Raw genomic sequence first — 17,286 nt, 5'->3', positions numbered from 1 at the left:
ACTAACCCTGCCCCCAAAACAGCCCGGCTGCTGCGCCCTCTGCTTCCTGCCTGTGCTTGTGCTGCTTCAGGGAGTCAGGGGCTGGCCTCACAGCTCCACAACTATAACTCGAGGGGAAGGCCCTGAGGGCAGTAACTACGGTCCATCAATGTGATCAAGGAGACAGCGGTGACCAGAAAAAGCCTCTCTGAGGTGACACTCAAGGCTGAGACCTGAAGGATGAAGGACTCAGCAATGAAAGCAGCGGGAGGAAGATGCCAGGTGGACAGGTGAGCAGACAAGTCTGGAGGTCAGAAAAGCCGGGGCAGAGAGAGAAATCTGAGAGTCATCAAAACTCTCAGTAAACAGCATTTAAAACAAACAACAGACAGGAACAGACGTGCTCACCTAAGGAGAGGCCAAGAACAGAGAGTCCTGGACTCAAGACAGAGAAGCACCAGACAGCTGAGGGCACGCAGGGCCAGCCAAGAGGAGCCCTGGAAGGAGACCAGGACAGACAAGCAGAAGGGCAGGAGGAGGGCTGGGAACCGAGAGAAGAGTGCTTCTCAACGAGGCGGCGGTCAACGGAGCTCAGCGCGGAGGCAGGATATGCTGCAAGCAGAGAAGAGCGATGTCTCAGAGAGCCTTTCACCTGCAGGCGGAGGCAGGGGCACCTACAGGCACGGGGCATGGAAACGAGACAGACAGAGATTCGAACGGCTTTTCCGGCCTCTGACCCCACACTGACCTGAAACGTCCAACTCCACTCCCGGACTGTGGTTCTGTGAGACACGCAGAATCCCGGTAAGACGTTTTCCCTTTCTATTTAAGTTCCCAACTGAGACTTCTTTTCACAAGCTCGGCCAGGAAGGGAAGGAAAGACAGGGGGGATGTGGAAGTAAGAACGCAAGGAGAACAGGGCCAACGATGACGCCCCAGGTAAGTGCAGTGGTTCCAAAAGTGCCCCCAAGTGTTCTTGTCCACCTGGAACCCGCAACTGTGACTTTATTTGGAAAAAAGGTCTTTACAGGTACAATGGGCTTTAACTCAAAATGAGGCCAGACTGGATTAGGCCCTGATCCAATGGCCAGTGTCCCTACAGGAGCAGAGACAGAGAGAAGGCCATGTTCAGACAGAGGCAGAAACTGGATGGCCAGCAACCACAAGCCAGAAAGAGGCACCAGAGGGAGCCACCCTTCCCACACCTTCACTCAGACTTCGGCCTCCAGAGCTGCTATTGTTCTAAGCCGCCCAGTCAGCCCCAGGACACTAACAGAGTAACATCCCAGAGCCAAGCAGGAGCCCTGAAAAGGGAGACAGCACCACAGGCGGGAGTAAGAGCTGGGCAGCACGGAGGAGGAGGAGCGCTGGGCCTGCTAAGCCTGAGGGCGAGCATTCCGTCTGCGCCGCCTCCAGAGCCCTAGGAGGTGGGAAAACGGGTAGAAATAACTTGCTCATGGCCTCACAGCTCAAGACTCGGCAGAGCCGGATGTCTGGCACATGGGTGATTGATGGTTATGTGGTTACTAATCATGTTTCCAAAGATGTCCTCCAGAAACACACATAACATGTGACAAGGTAGAAAAACTAGGATTTAAAAATCCACATATACAGTTTGATCTCCAATCTGGGGGGGGGATCTCTGAACACACATGCATGAGCAATAAGACTAAATGAAAATACAACAATCTTGCATGGTTATTTCCTAACAGGTAAATTACAGATTTTCCCCCATTTTTATATTCCTAATTTTCTACAATCAACAATTAAACATTTCTTTTGCTAAAATACAAAGACTAAAGATAAAAACTGAGACAATTAAATAGACTTACAGAAAAGGACATCTTTATAAAGACGACGATGGGGAAGCTTAGGGGGACAGAACAAGGTGCCCAAGCAGTGCAGACAGGACAGACAAGGACCTGAGTGAGGCCATGAAAACGGTGCTGTTCCCAGGGAGTTTAATTTCTGTTTTATTTTTTTTGCTGGAAGGAGGTAATTAGGTTTATTTATTTATTTATTTGTATGGAGGTACTGAGGATTGAACTCAGGACCTTGTGCACGCCGAGCGCACGCTCTACCACTGAGCAATACCCTCCCCCTCCCCCCAAGGGAGTTTAATTTTAAAAAGAGAAAAATAAGAATAGTGGCTGGAAAAGATACCAAGATTAACTGGGGGACTGAGTTACATAAGACCTATTAGTCATGTCTGAAGGTAGACTAGAAGAAGCCCCAGAAGAAGAAACTATAAAGATAAAGCTGTTGGTAAAATATTCTCCAGTGGAAGAATCTTCCCTTCAATCATACATGAAGGAGGCGGACGCAGACACAGGAGTCTTCTGAGACAAAAGTGCAGGGAGGCGAGCTCCTGCTGGATGGTCCACAGGCTCTGGAGGCAGACAACTTCAATTCAAACACGGCTTCCGCGGATTCCTGGCTAGGACTCTGGCCAACTACTTTACCACCTCCCAGTAGGTTGAGGCATCTGGGAAATGGGGCTGCTCACAGCACCTGCTAGGAGCTGGCGCGAGGCTCAAACTGCAATACCATGAAGTCCTGGCACAGCAGGCAGCCAACAAGCCCGGGCTAACAGCTCGGGTTCATCGCCTTGCAAAACGCAAGTGCACCTACTGGCAAGGGAGCTGAACCGCAGGTGGGGGACCAGAGGGCCGAGGTCTGAAGGAATCTGTTTCACAGGGAGATCTTAAAGTAGCTCTCCCAACATACTGTCTACACATGCCCGTCCATGCCAAGTGGAGACCACTGTCAGCTTCCCAGCATCTCTTATTTCAGCTCCAAGCACATCCTGTCTCGGGGCTTCTCCCTGTCCATCCTCTCACCTCCCCCTGCTCCTGCTCCAATGTTTCCACCACACTTTTTAAAATGAAATCCCAGGAATTTCTCTGGCCCTGCCCTGACTTCTTTTTCAGCATAGCCTCTCCCACCATCCAACAGATGATGTTCCTCTCACCAGGGCAGGACTGGCGTCTCATCACTGCCCCAACACAGCTGCTCCTGGAATAAGCATTTTATTGATACCCCTGCCGTTGACCGTTACAAGTGCTCCTTTCCCGCAGCACCTGACAATGCTCAAGCGACTCCATCTAAAGTCCAGGCAGAACAAAACCCTCCTTCCACCCCCACTGCTCTCCATCCTTCTTTCAGGGCCTCCCCTCAGCCCATGGCCTCTCACCAGCCCTGACCGTTAACCCCTTGGTCTACTCATGCTCGGCCAGATTTGCTTCTCTGGCCATTGCTTCCCCTCTCAGACTCTTAGGCGCCAACGCCACCCTCATGTCCTGACATCTGACCACTCCTTTATGAGGCTCTCTTTCTCTGCCCGTCCCTCAACACCCAAGCTACGCCAATGGGTCTTCGACCTTTAGAGAATCTCTGGGTTCTTCTCTCCAGGTAAAGGCAAAACCCTACACCTATGATGCTGCTACACCTATAAGGACACATCAGGACAGAGCACCTGCCTCCAGGGGAGGGCCTCTCTGGTCCTCACAGGCCCCTGGGGCCAAGGCCCTCAATGAGCCCCTGCTGCTCTGACTACCACACTGCTCTCCGATCACTGCTGCCAAGAGCCTTGGTCTCAGGCTCCCTTCACATTCCCAACCACTGAGGACCCATGGGTTTCTGCTTATGTGGGTTCTGTCTACACACACTTACTACGCTAGAAATTGAAAGAGGCATGTAAAAAACGTTTAATACTCCCATTACATGTTATTGTAAGCAGTTTTTTTTTTAATAAAAAATAACTAGAAAAATAATTTGGTGAGAAGAACAGCAGCTTTATGAGCTTCAGCACACCTCTTCAACGTCTGCTTCAGGAGGTGAGAGCTGGATTCTCACCTGCTTCCGCACTCAGTCTGGTGCGGGATCTTGTTTTGGTTGGAGATAAATACTCAGCCTGACACAGATGTGGAGTTAGAAAAGGGAGGAATACTTGATTTTCAAATAAGCATAGACTGTCTTCTTTGATACTACATAAAACTTGACAAGCGGCAAGCTTCTTTTTTTTGTTTTGTTTTGGGCAAGTTTCTTAAAGAGCAATTCTGAGTGGCATCTGAACCACGCCGATTAACGCTTCCACAGCTAACGTCACACTCTGGGGCTCCTTCACTCCACCCCGACGCGTCCCGTCCGTCCAGGAGGCAGAAGCGCTGAGCACAGGGCATTCGGAAAATATCAGTTCACTGAGTTAAGCTGGTCTTCCAAATGCTGACACATTTTACTTGTAACATTAAAAAAAGGAACATTTCACTAGCGTCACCACCTATCTTTAAGTACTAGGAAGCTGTCAAGCTCCTAGTATCAGAATCAAGTTTTCCAAAATCCTGATTTCCATTTGAAGCTCAAATTTTATCACTGCCAACAACACTGTCAGGTACTGTCCTTGAAGTATCTGGTTCACTTCGTTTTTAAGAAAATACCTGCCAAATGCCCCTGTCTCAACAGCCACCATTTTCTGTCAGCAGCTCTTCATTTCAAACAAGCACACTGCCACTCATGCGGGGACCGCACTGACGCCGGGCGCATCAGTGCCTTATGCCCACTTCCCACTTTGTCACACAGACCAAGAAGAAGATGGGTACTCGGGGTGTAAGTTTAATAAAATTAATTTTTATTGCTTCACCAGGGACATTAGATTAAACCGTATTTTTTGTAAACCACAAGCTCACAGTGGTGAAGACACTATGACTACAATCACCGCTACAGCTGGCTTGGTACCGCGGCCCTGATGTGCGCTACAGAGCCAGCAGTCACCCACCACCGCCTTCATCGGCGCAAATGTCAACTAGTGCGAGTGCAATGCCCGGACCTGACGGAACCCGGAGCCCACCAGCCACACTCTTGAGACCCTTCACTCTAAGTGACTGGACACCCAAGACTTCAGCCACCACCACCTAAACACTGAAAACTTACCCAGATGGCTCCTCCAGGGCTCCGCATTCACATGTACAAAAGTCACTAATTCCACAAATGCTGTTTCAAAGACTGGTAACACTGTATCAAACCAAATGTGGAGCTTAGATCCAGAGGCAGATAAACATAAAGGCTGCGGAGACAGGGCAAGGGAAGACTGCAGAGACTGAGAGAGTGGAGAACGCCCTCCGAGGAGGGGATGTCAGAACAAAGACTGGAATGGAGGGAGTGAAAGGTGCAAACAAACCTCCAGGAGAAGAGCTCTGCAGGGAGAAGGGATAGAAAGAAAAGGCTGTGTGTTCCAACGCAGAAGGTGGGAGCACTACTGGGGTCCTCGACCCAAGGGGCTCATTTTAATAAATGCAGAACAGCCCCTGAGATGTCCAGGATAGAAGCCTGCGCTCACTCACCCCTTTCTTACCTTCCATTCAGTCCTCAAGTTGCCTCCATCACCAGCTCCCAGTTTCTCCACTCTGGTCCAGACCCTCTTCCTCTCCACACAGCTTCCTATCTAGAATCTCTGACCACAGTCTTCCTCCCTCCTCTGAGCATGCTCCATTTTTTAAGTACCAAGTGACGATTTTCATCAGCTCAAACTCCTTAAAACCCTTCCAAGGCTTCCTAGAGCCCTCAAGGTAAAACCACAAATGCCTTAGGAGGCTCTGACCTCTCCATGTCCCGCTCTCACCACTCTCCAGCCCTCTGAACTTCCGTCCTTGGATGACCTGCTCTCATTCATTCAACAGACAACTACTGAGCACCTAGCTTGCACTGCACTGTGCTGGATGCTGCAGACACAGTGGGTGAAGGCGGCTAACTGGCTGCATGAAAAAACATACACACCATCTCCTCAGCCTGGAACATTCTTTCCTTCCCCTCTACACACCACCTGTGTGCCAGGTGGGCTCCATCCAACTAAAGGATCCTGTCTCAAAACAAACACTTGCCCAAGGACGCTCTCACTAAACCCTAAAACTAGTTAGCTGCCCCATGATCCACCACCCTTGTTGTCCACTTTGTATGCAAAGTGCAAGCCAGGCTCCCTAGTAAACTAGAGAGTAAGGCCCTGGACCACACCCACCCTACAGCAACGTGCAGACTCAGCAGCTGGCAGAGAAGCTGCTGCATAAGCACTAGTTAAACAAATTTCCAGTTACCGTATTTTTGAAAATGTATGAAAACTACTTCATTATTATTGTCACTAGTTGTCAAATTAAGGGATGCCAAAAAGTTTTGAGAAATCCAAAGTTAATTCAGCAGCATAAAGGGAGTGGAGTGAGATCTTTAAAAAATAAACAGTAATTTTACCAGTTTCAAAATGAATTATAGGATCAAAATTACCCTATGAAGAAAGCCTTTCAAACTAAACGAAAACAGATCCGGATAACTGGTGGTAGCCAGGAGAGGAGGGGGAGCGAAATAGGGGAAGGGGATTAAGAGGTACAAACCTCAGTTACATTTATTCCCTGCAAGTCACGGGGATCTAACACACAGCACAGGAACACGGGCAGGAACACTGTAATAATCCTGCAAGGGACAGATGGTCACCAGACACATCGTGATCATTTCATACTGTACGCAAACGCCAAAGCACTACGTAGCACACCTGAAACTAACGTGATACTGCACAGCAAGCGTATTTAATTGAAAGAACAGAAAGCTTTTCGAGAAGGAGTGTGAGAGGCGACTTGGGAGGAAGACAGTAAATCAAAGTGAAGGGGACTTGCAAAGACAGCTGATACATGTTCCACACCCTAAATTCATCTTCCTCTGGACCAATCAGAAGACAGGAAAATCAAGTATCTCAATTAACTATTTTCTTATACCATAACTCACCATTATCGCAGTTAAAAAGATTGCTACAAAGCAAGGCCACCAGCAGTAGAAACGGTGGTCTCTGCACAGTGCACCGCCGGCCAGGCGCCGTTCCACGGGCTTCCACCACGCAGGTGCTAACGCACGACCACCCTGGGAAGGAGGGTCTAGATGTCCGTCTTACACACAAGGAGACAGACACAGAGAAGTCAAAAGCCACATCCAAACTAGCAGGTTAAGTTACAGAACTAGGTTCTAACTCAGCGCTTTAAGAAATGAGTGAATTTCTCTCCCTCCCTAAAATTTAGGGATTGTCTTAAAGTTCCTATGACCATTTTTTTGGATACCTATTATTGAAGTTTGAACACTCTCATGTCATTAGAAAATGTCCAGAATTTTTTAAAGTTTTACCAACTACAACGCTTGGACAGGTAGTCAAGTCAGTGTGCAATCCTCATCGGGAGTACATCTTACAGCTGTTACCAGACAGTCAGGAGACGTGCACGTACGCAGCCACAACTTCCCACAAGTGAACAAGAATACGTTCAACCATCCCCTTAGTAGTCTGGTCCTGACAGGCTGGAGAATAAATACCATCTTTCCTCCCTTGAAAAAACACATTATTAAGCCTGGAGCAGCTAATTATTAAATCATTATTAATGGCAATATAGACTCAACCGAACAATCTCTTCAGAATTATTACCTTAGATAATCTTGATTCGGTTTATCAGCAAGTTTTCAGAAATGGCTTCTTCCCAGAACCTTCAGTCAAATAAGGGAATACTAACTAGGAAAGCAAAGGAAAAAAAAAAAAAAAAAGCAACAACGCTCTATACAACGGGAAGCTTTTCCACCACTGGAAGTCAGCAGTGATTCCCATCCATTACTGTGGCACCTAACAGCAGGCATGGCCACAAGAACAGGAGGGCTGAAAGGTCTTAAAAGCCTTTAGCTCTCCAGTAAGCCACTGACCAGTTCAGTGTCTGCAGACAGCTGTATTTCTTAAATGAGAGCTCTGGACCGACACTCACAGCTCGAAAGAGAAGTACTCCATTCTTTTTCCAAAATAGTCAGTGTGATGTGAGTTACTCAATACATATCCAGACTCCCACATATATTTGGACTGTTTCCTTCTTCCAGTAATGGTCCACATTCAGTTTTATAAATTATTTCTCTGACCTCAGTTTCAACTTAAATTTGTTTTTAACCCCTCATTCTATGTTCATTAAACCAAACATGTAACTGAACTGCCTTCTTTGTAACTTCTCTATCCATTCTTATCAACAAATGCACATCTGAAATCAGAATTTATACTTGGGTTTAAATTTATACCTGGGTTAAAAGATCCTAAAACTTTTTGTTCAGTGCTTCACTAGACTTATGCTAAACAGGGGTTTCAAAATAACATAGCACACCATATGGTCAGGCCCAGATAATAAAATTGAGACTATCTATTACCAATCCACTAATGCTGAAAGCCACAGTCTGCAGTCAGTAAGAACTTAATCCAATTTAGAGACCAACATGAGCCAAATCCTCTGGGCCTTGAGAAACAATCCAATGACGAAAATATAATAAGTGCCAATACTGTACGTCTAAAATAAAATCACGGTTACTCATGACAGTCTTAGCTAAAAAAGCAACTGATGGTACATAAGTCCACAGCTACCCTAAAGATCCTTCTCAAAGCTATTTACAGAAACACACCTTTTCCAGTCAAACCAAAGGATAAGAGACACAGACATTTTCAGCAAAATAAAAGGTAACAGAACAAAACTCCGATGAATTCATTAACTCTGATAAAATCAGTCCTCAACTGGTGTGGTCAATTTAAGACCTAGGTGATTCAAGCTTTAAAATCAGTCTCTAAACATGAAAAAATATGACAGCCTTTTGGCAGTCTTTTGAATCTCTTTTGAGATTAAAATTAAATCTCAGGAAACTTACGTCAACACCCCCCAAAATAGAAATAACTCAAGATATCAAACAAAGAGAAATCTTTATTAAGGTATCATTAAAGGACACTCTGCTCAGTACCTGCTTGATGAGAGAAACATAGTTGAGTCGTAAACTTGGATTACCGTACCGAAGGAACAGTTTTGTCTAGTGGGTGTGTTCATTTAAGAAAGTGTCAATTCTGACTCAAAACTGCATAGCTGAACAAATTTCTCTGCAAGCACACTCCTGAACTATTTCAGCAGAAGAGGAAACGGAGCGCCAACACTGGCCCCCAGCAGGGAGAACTGGGCGTGAGCCACAGGCACAATCATAAAACTTAACTTTGCTTCCTAAACTCTCACCTTCTAAGAGAAACTTGTAGCACGCACAATGCCTGTGAAACCAGAACCGTGGAACAGAGGGAGTCTCGGAGGAGCCTCGAAGTCCAGCCTCACGGCAGCCGGAAACCCTCCCCCACAGAGTCCGGACGGGACCGGCCTCTAATTCTTCCAGTTTCTCTCCGTTTCTAGGCTGCTCTTATTGTCAGAAAGTTAAATAAAGCCAAAGCTACCAGCCAGCTCTGCCATCTGAAGGGTCTCAGACCTGTTTCCATGCTGGTGGCATCAGCCTTGTCCCCGCCACACGCCCAGTATTAGTGAGAAAGCAAAAAAGGAACTGCCTGCTCTTTATTTTTGCAATTTGTACCTTCCGGAAGAATCCAGAACAGACCCTGTCTATCTTAACAGAATGCAAACCAAAACCTTTCTCTGAAATAAAGAACCCCTCCACCCCCCAAAAGACTACTGCTTCAAATTAGAAAACAAAGAACTCAGGTAGAAATCTCACCGACAAGCACGGCCTTGAGACCTCACCCTGTATCTGGGGTTGAGAGGAACTTCTCCAAAGCTAATACTTCCCATGTATTTGCCAAGCTTGGGAAATAACCTACACATTTTCTTAGCTAACAATCTCATAAGCATTAATCATTAAATACTGTTCGAGATCACTGTGTCACCAGACAGCAAAATGAAGACACTCCCCAAACCAGAACTACGGATTAAACGTCTACTCCGTTTACGCAGACACTCAGCAATGTACTCTTCGACTGTAAACGTCCACCGCTTCCCTTCCCAAAACAAAAAGCGGCGTTCCTTCAGTCAGCGAAGCTCACAATCCTCACTGAAAAGAGTCCAAATAGCGGAATTGAGCCGATGAAGCTCACAGTGCCTCGGACAGCCGGCCGTGCAATTTAAAGGGCAGGAGCGACGCGTGAACGCCGCTGGAGTCCAACACCGACTCGCAGGGAAAAACACAGGGGCTCCAAGCGCCCGAGGGCTCGGCCGCGGGGCCCAGGAGGGCCCGACCCCGCGCCGCCGCGCCGCGCTCCCCGCCCCCCGGCCTCCGGAAAACGCACCCGGAGCCCCGCGGCGGCGGGCGGCGGCCGACAATGGCAGCGCGGCGGCCGCGCCATCTTGCCGGCCCGCCTCGGAGCCATTCATTCGGCGCGGGGCGCGGGGCCCCCGGCCCGCCCGCCGCCCGCAGGCCCGGCACGCGGCTGGAGGCGCCGGCGAGAGCGGCCCGCCGCAGGGCTGCCCCGCCCGGGCCCCGCGGACACGGCGGGCGCCGGCCCGCGCTCCCCGGCACTTTGTCCGCCCCCCGCGCCGCTTCCCCATTTCCCCGCCGCGGCCTCGCTCCCGGGCCCCCAGAAGGCCGCTTTTCCCGCACCGCGTCCCGCCGGCGCCAAGGACGAGGGCCCACCGCCCGCTGCAGAAGCAGGGCCGCCGCTCCCTTTGTTCCCGGCCGGCGCCCCTCCTCCGGGCCAGCCTCCCGGGCACCGGCCGCGGGGCTCCAGGTCGGCCCCGGAACGCGGGCCCAGGGCCCCACCGGAACCCGGGCCCGGGCCCAGCCCCCGGCGCCCCCCGGCCCGGCCGCCGCCCCCGCCCCGGCCCCGCAGACCCCACCCGGGCTGGGCAGGAAGACGCGGCCCGCAGACTGGGTGGGGGCGGGGAGAGTGGGGGCGGGGCGGCCAGGGCGGGCGGCCGGGGGCGGCGGGGATGGGGGGGGCGCCAGGGGCCGAGGCTCGGGGCCAGGGGCTGCCGCGCTCACCTCGACGCCGCGTCCCGCCTGCCGCGCCCGCACCCGCCGCCTCAGCCGCCTCGGCCGCCGCCCCGGGAGGTGGTCGCGCTCGGGCCGCTCCGCGGGCGCTGCGGGCAGGTGCGCCGGCGAAGCTCGCTCCGGTCGGTCCCGCGGCGGCCGCTCCACTCCCGCGCCCGCGCCCGCTCCTGCGCCCGCTCCCGCTCCCGCCGCCGCCTCCGTCCGCCCCTTAGACGCCTCCAGCCATCGGGATGGGCGCGGCGGCCCCTGCCCACAGCCTCGGGAAACCCCACGGCCGCGTCACCGCGCACGCGCGCGCGCACGCAGGGCTCAGCCGCGGCACGCCCGCGCGCACGCCCGCGCGCTCCATGCCTGCGCCAGCCCCGCGCTCGTGCGCGAGCCCCTTAAAGGGGCCTTACCTCGCCTTCGGAGACCCGCTCCAGGGAGCACCCCCCCGGGCCTGACCCGCTCGGTGCCCGCGTCCCCGGGCCTGTCTGCGGGGCCCTGCGCTGTCGTGGGCCTGCCTGCTACCGACCGACTTGGTTCCCAGCCATGCGGACGTGGGTGGAGGCCTCAGGGCTGGAGCCTGGCACCGCACCCCGTGCCCCGCATCTGCACCGTGCACCCCGCATTAGGCACCCTGAACATGCGCTTGGTACACAAGCCCCGCATACTCGCTCCGCACCCGACACACACGCCCTGTAACGCACCCTGCGCCCCACATCTGCATTTCACCCTTTACCCTGCACCCTGCACCCTTGCCCCGCATCTACATTCTGCACCCCGCATTCGGCGCCTTGCACTCGAGCCTCGCATTGCATCCCGTGCTCCACATCTGCATTCTGCACCCCTCACACGCGCCTGCCAGCTGGGTTCCGCACACGCACACCCCCAGCCCAGGCTAACCCACACCTGCACTGGATGAAGTCGGTCGGCCTCTGGGATGCCTGTCTTCTGCCTGCCCGCAGAGAGGACGCCCTGCAGCCTAGGGCCAGGGCCTGTCCTCGGAGATGCCCCTGGGGCTCCTTTGAGCTGGGCAGCTGCAGGGAGTGTGGCTTCAGTGATCAAGGCCCTCCTGTAGGGAATGTCCACCTGAGTGGAAGGTGTGACCGTGGGGAAGAGTGTCAGGAGGGACAGATGGTCCACCCCTGTAAATGTGGCTAAGTTAGCCAGGCAGCTGAGAATTGCAGACCCCCAGGTGGGGAAGGGGAAGGAGGCCGAGATGGGTCAGATGTCAGCAGCCTGTAGTTTCCTGTGTTCTCAGAAACCTCCTTGATGTCCATGAGTGGAACCCTCCGCCAATCAGCTCCCACATCATCTGACTTTGGGCTCCCCAGTTCCAACAACTCCCCACGCCATCGACTTCTTCACTGCAAGAGTTTGCGGTCCCCAACCCTAATCAGTCCCTTGCAACCACTTCAGCCCCCTGTCCCCAGTCCCCCCTGTGCTGCCCTTTCCAGACCAAATCCAGGGGCTCCTCCCCCTCCAGGCCTGCATGATTGGCTAAAAGAAGCAGGAGAGCACACCTGGCTCTTAAACCAGGACCACAACCTGCAGGGCCTGTCACCCCTCCCTCCCCGGCCTGTTCCCAGCTGTGGCTGATTTGTCTCTGTGTGTGTGTGTGTACCTGTCTGTGTGTGTGACTAGGGTGGCCCTCCACTCCATGGGCCCAGCTTCCCACCTCCTCTGCGGCTGTGCTCCCTGTCCCGCTCCCACTGGTCCTTCCTGCCTCACAGACTTGTCCTCAGCATTCTTGGAGCTCCTCCTCAATTCCTGGCAGAGGAAGTTCCAGGCTTGTCTCAGACCCTCCCTGCCCCAGCTCTGAACTCAACCATTTCTCCAAGGAGCCCTATTTTCTTTCCGTGGAGAATGGTATTTAGAAGCCAGGATCTGGGCCTTGGGTGTGCTTGCTGCTACTGGAGTCAGCAAGACAGAGCTAAGCATGAGCATGTGCAACCACACGTGTGTATGTACACACACACAGTCACACACAGACTACTCCCCCACCGTGTAGCCAGTCTCCCATGCTTGCCACCGCCCTCCAAGAACACTGACCCTAGGGGGGATGTCTACTCTGCTCCACTGAGCAAGGACTGAAGGTCAGCCAAATAAAACCACTGACAGGTCCCATTGTCCCCAGATGCCTCCCCTCTGTCCCCCTCACTGTCCAGTGCTCTGGCTCCTCTCTGCTCCTTGGACCACAGTCACTGGATTCTGCACTCTGGCCTGTGGCCCTCGTGACTCCATCTGCCCAGGAGGCTGTCCCCCATAACCTTCAGTCACACCTGCAGTCTCCCCCGCCTGCCCTGGTGCCCAGTGCTGCTCTGGCTCCCCCGACCTCACACCGTTCACATATAGGCTGCTTGCTCCTTGCCCAGCTCTCTCACTGAAGACCAGGCTTTGGCACCTTTGCCCACTGCCTCACCCGCCAAGAAGGACACGGGGTGCCCAGTGGGTCCCCAGGGAATGTGTGTGGAGTGGGTAGAAGGGGTGCGGGCAACAATCTGTGTTCCGAGTGATGGGGACATGACTCAGCGTGAGGACCAGAGGTGGGCGCGGGGGAGTAGGGAGGGTCAGAACAGAATGGTCCCGATGTCCAGGACAAGGGCAGGGGGTGGGATGGGGACAAGACTGCCTGCTGCTCAAGAGGAGGTGGAGCTCTTTGCTCAAGATGACACAAGGCCAGCAGGACAGGCCTTCTGAGCATCAGCAGGTGAACCTGGAGACGCAGGTCTCGAGGCCCTAGACTCAGCGTCAGAGACTTTCCTCAGAGCCCAGCAGGTCTGATGCCAACTGAACTTCAATGCCTGCCTAAGTGCAGGACCAGAAAAAGGAGAAATGAGGAGGGAGAGGAGTGGGGAGGAGCAAAAGCGGGGAGAAAGGAGGGAGGAGGGGGAAAGGAGGGGGGAATTGTGAAACGTGGAGGTTGAGGGCAGAGCCCGCTGCGGAGCACAAGGAAGTGGGCAGTGGGGTGAGACCACTCCGTGCTGCTGTGGGGTGTCTGGAGACCGGGGGACGCTCAGGACCCCCATCTGGGGCTCCTGCATCCCCACCTGAGGGCAGGCCTGACTTGGCAGCAGCACTGCTGGCAGGGTGGGTCCAGGGCTCCCCTGCCCCACAGGCCACCGTCGCCCTGGTCAGGCCCGTCCCCAGTTACACCAGGGCTGCAGGGCAAGGCCACACACAAGGACACGAGGCCAGTTCCTGTCCCAGCTGTCTGAGATTTGGGGTGCAGCCTGGTTGCCCCCAGCTAATCTATAGGTCTGCAGGGTGTGGCAGGGCCTTCCCTGGAACTTGCCCTGTGGCCAGGGCCTGAAATCCTGTTTATGTGTTTATGGACTGGGTGTGAGGGGCAAAGTTGAAAGAAGGCAGGAGGGAAGAAACTGGGGGCCCTGGGACCTTCCTCCCAGATTCCCTGTGTAGCCTTGGGAGGCCTCATCCCCCTACCCCCAGGCAGTAGGACATTTAGGCCCTAAAGACACATGCCCCAGGCCTTGGGCAGCTCTCAGGAACCCACAGGAGCTTCCAGCTTCCTGCCAGGGCCCTTGAGACCTCAAAGGTCTGAAGGATGCTCTGGGGACACCTCTGTCCCTGCCCCACCGTCCACCCCTTCTGCCCAGGCCTCCTGCAGTGGCCAGTCACCACCACCCAGCCCCCTCCTCCGTGGGGCATAAATCAGGACCCTTCATGGAGAGCTCGTGCCCAGCCAGGATGAGTTCCTGTATTCCCGGGACACCCCTTCCCCTGTAGATCGGTGGCCCTGAGTTCACAGCCATGCACGGTCAGCTGAATCCAGCCACGGGCCAGGCCCGCCAGGCCCAAGGTAAAGGCGGCGGCCCCAGAGCCCGGCTCAGCGCCCAGCCTTCACTGAAAGTCTGGGAGCGCGAATCCATAATTCAGATGCCCCTGCGCCGTCTGCTCCTTAGCAGGAAATGGTCTGACGGGAAAATAGGTCTTTGAAAATCTGCATTTTTCAAGCAATCTGTGCACAAGACCAGGACCTGCTTCTGGGCGCCCCCCCACCCTGCTCCAGGCCTGGCTTTTAGGGTCTCAGAGCCTCAGGGGCGGCTCCCACAGCGTCTGTCCTGTCCTGCAGATCCCTGTCCCTTTCTCCGCCCCATGGCCATCCTGGCTTCGCTTCCAGTAAGTGAGCCGGGCCCTGACCCTGCCTCCACGCCCCAGAGGACAGAGGATGAGGACGAGGAGGGGGTTGCAGAATGTAGGTAAATTGGAAGCAGCGCTAATTAGTTCCTGCGAGCTTCTGGAGGCAGTGTCTGGTGACAGAACGGGGTCAGGTGGTGAGGAGGCTCCTGTTCCTTCTCTCAGCTGAACTGACCGGGTGGAGCATCCACTGGGTGCCAGGAAGGCTGGGCCCTGACCCCACTTCCGCCCTGACTCTGAGCAGGTCTGCGGGGGCCACAGGGAGAGCGGGGTGGCCAGTTCTCCGTGGGCTGGCCAGTAGGAAGGTGACACTCAGGCAGACCCCAGGGCAGGCAGAGAGCCGCATGGGTGGCGGGGGGCAGGGGGCCTCAGAGCCCAGGGGAGGGTCAAGGCCCAAGGTGGGCTTGGCTGACGAGCTCACAGTCATCAAACCCAGGAGGCCGGGGCAGCAGGGAGAACACACCTCACTGGCCTTGGGGAGGGCGCTGGCTGCTGGCCCTGGCTGCCAACAGACCCTGAAGGCTCCCTGGACCCCTTCTCCTGGGCAGTGAAAGCAGCCCCTCTCTCCCAGGGCATGACTCGTCCCTTGTTCCCAAGCCCCTACCATGCATCTCGTGACCTGACCCTCGAGCCTGTGACCTTCCTCATCACCCACCTTTGGGCATGAACAGACCAATGGGGTCCCAGAATGTGGGGGTCAGTGGGGAATCAGGAGGGGCCAAGTTGCGGGGGAGCGGCAAACACAGAAGTGGGCGTCTTGCTCTCAGATGGGCAGCTGCATCCTGGGGAAGGCCCAGGCGTCTCCCTGCCACTCCTGGGGGAGCCACGCCAGTGGAGCTCAGACTGGGGGGCAGCTCAGACCATCAGCTCCAACAAATGCCCCTGCTGCCTTCCTGGGCGAGCTCGCACCTCTGTGGGGTTCCTTGTGGTGGGTATATCTGGTCTCAGCACAGAACTGGGGCTGCACTTGTGGGGCTGGAAGGCCTGGCCCCACCTGATGCCATAGCTAACCTAAACGAGGGGCTTTTCGATGTCATTCGTGGAGTGAGACACCTGTGGTTGAGAACACCAACCTCGCAAAGGAAAAAAGATGCAGCCATGGGAGAGGAGAGAGGTAACCCCCACATACATCCCCAGAAATGTCTACACCCATGGATGCACAGCATGCACACACGGGAGCTGGGGCAGCCAGGACTCTTGGTAGAAGGCAGCAAAAGCTTAACTAGCTTATCTGAAAAGAGGCCATTACTGGCTCAGGGAATGAGTCTGTGAACAGTCATCTGGGCTTCAGGCACAGCTGGATCCAGGCGTTCAGTAAGGCTGTTGGGGCTCCCTGTTTGGCTCTGCTTCCCTGAGCTGTGGCCTGATGGGGAAATGGCTGGTGGTACCTCCCTTCCCCGGACCCCAATTTAGCAGCCACAGTGCTTCAGAGACTCTGAGATGACTGTCTTTTGACCCCAGGAAGGCAATCAGATTTCATGTGGCCCTGGAGGCAGGGAATGGAGGTGCCACTGTCCCTGTTTGGACAACATGCAGACCCAGAGCAAAGGCAAATCCTGTCACCAGGAGGACGAGGTTACTAGACAGGAAGAAAACAGCGGGGGAAAAAAAGCAGGATTTGGGCAACAGCTGAGATACTTATAAGCAAAGCCTCTGTTGGTTGTTGGGTTCAAGGCCCACAAGGTCCAGGCAGCCCCAGCCTCTGGCCTGCTAGGTCCTGAAACCGGATATTGGGGGGCAGAGCCTGGAGGAACAGGGCTGGGCCGGCTCTGGCGGCCTGGTTCTCCTCTGCCCCCACCCCTGCAGCAGCCTCCAGGGCCTCCCAGGCGGGCATGGAGGGTGCCCCTAGGGGCAGCTAGTGCTCCCACCCGGCCCAGCCCCCAGCCCCATTTCCTCTCCGGGCCTGGGCGCCGCCCTTGGCAGGCAGGCTGCGATTGTTCTGCACAGAAGCTTCCCCGGCTGCCTGCAGAAGGCCCGGCAGCCACCGCCCAGCCCTGGAGAGCAGCTGCCAGAAACTGCCTGGGTGCATGCTGGGCCGGTGCTGGGAGAAGAGAAATGCTGAGATCCTGAGATAGAGAGAGAGAGAGAGAGGGAGAGAGAGAGAGAGAGAGGCACGTGAGAGGGAGGGGTGCACATCCAGCCCCCGACACCCACACACAAAGGAGAGAGGGGAGCTCAGGCAGGCACAGAGGGATGAGTGGAGTTCTCAGTGCCCAGAGTGGGAGGGTCTGGGAGTGGGAGCCGGTGGGCAGGGCATCTGGGGCAGTGGCTGCCCAGAAAGGCCCCCCCCCACCATGCCTCTGGCTTGGCCAAGCGTCCTGCCTTCGGGTGCCACCTATAGGCCTGGGCGTGCTTGGAGAGGGGTCCCTG

General features: G+C 54.6%; 1 protein-coding gene across 3 annotated transcripts in view; it reads right to left on the bottom strand.

Annotated features, from left to right (window-relative positions):
- The window catches only part of GNB1 (G protein subunit beta 1), a 65,086-nt gene extending 54,142 nt beyond the window's left edge, over positions 1 to 10,944 (bottom strand). For all 3 annotated transcript variants that reach the window (XM_074377691.1, XM_074377694.1, XM_074377693.1), the window contains exon 1: positions 10,768 to 10,944. The gene's annotated coding sequence lies outside the window, so the exon portion shown is untranslated. The remainder of the gene's footprint in view (positions 1 to 10,767) is intronic.
- Between the last annotated feature and the right edge of the window lie 6,342 nt (positions 10,945 to 17,286).

This window comes from Camelus bactrianus, chromosome 13 (assembly GCF_048773025.1).
Source record: "Camelus bactrianus isolate YW-2024 breed Bactrian camel chromosome 13, ASM4877302v1, whole genome shotgun sequence".
Taxonomy (NCBI): domain Eukaryota; kingdom Metazoa; phylum Chordata; class Mammalia; order Artiodactyla; family Camelidae; genus Camelus; species Camelus bactrianus.
Note: the sequence above shows the minus strand (reverse complement) of the source record. Positions and strands in the feature narration are given on the sequence as shown.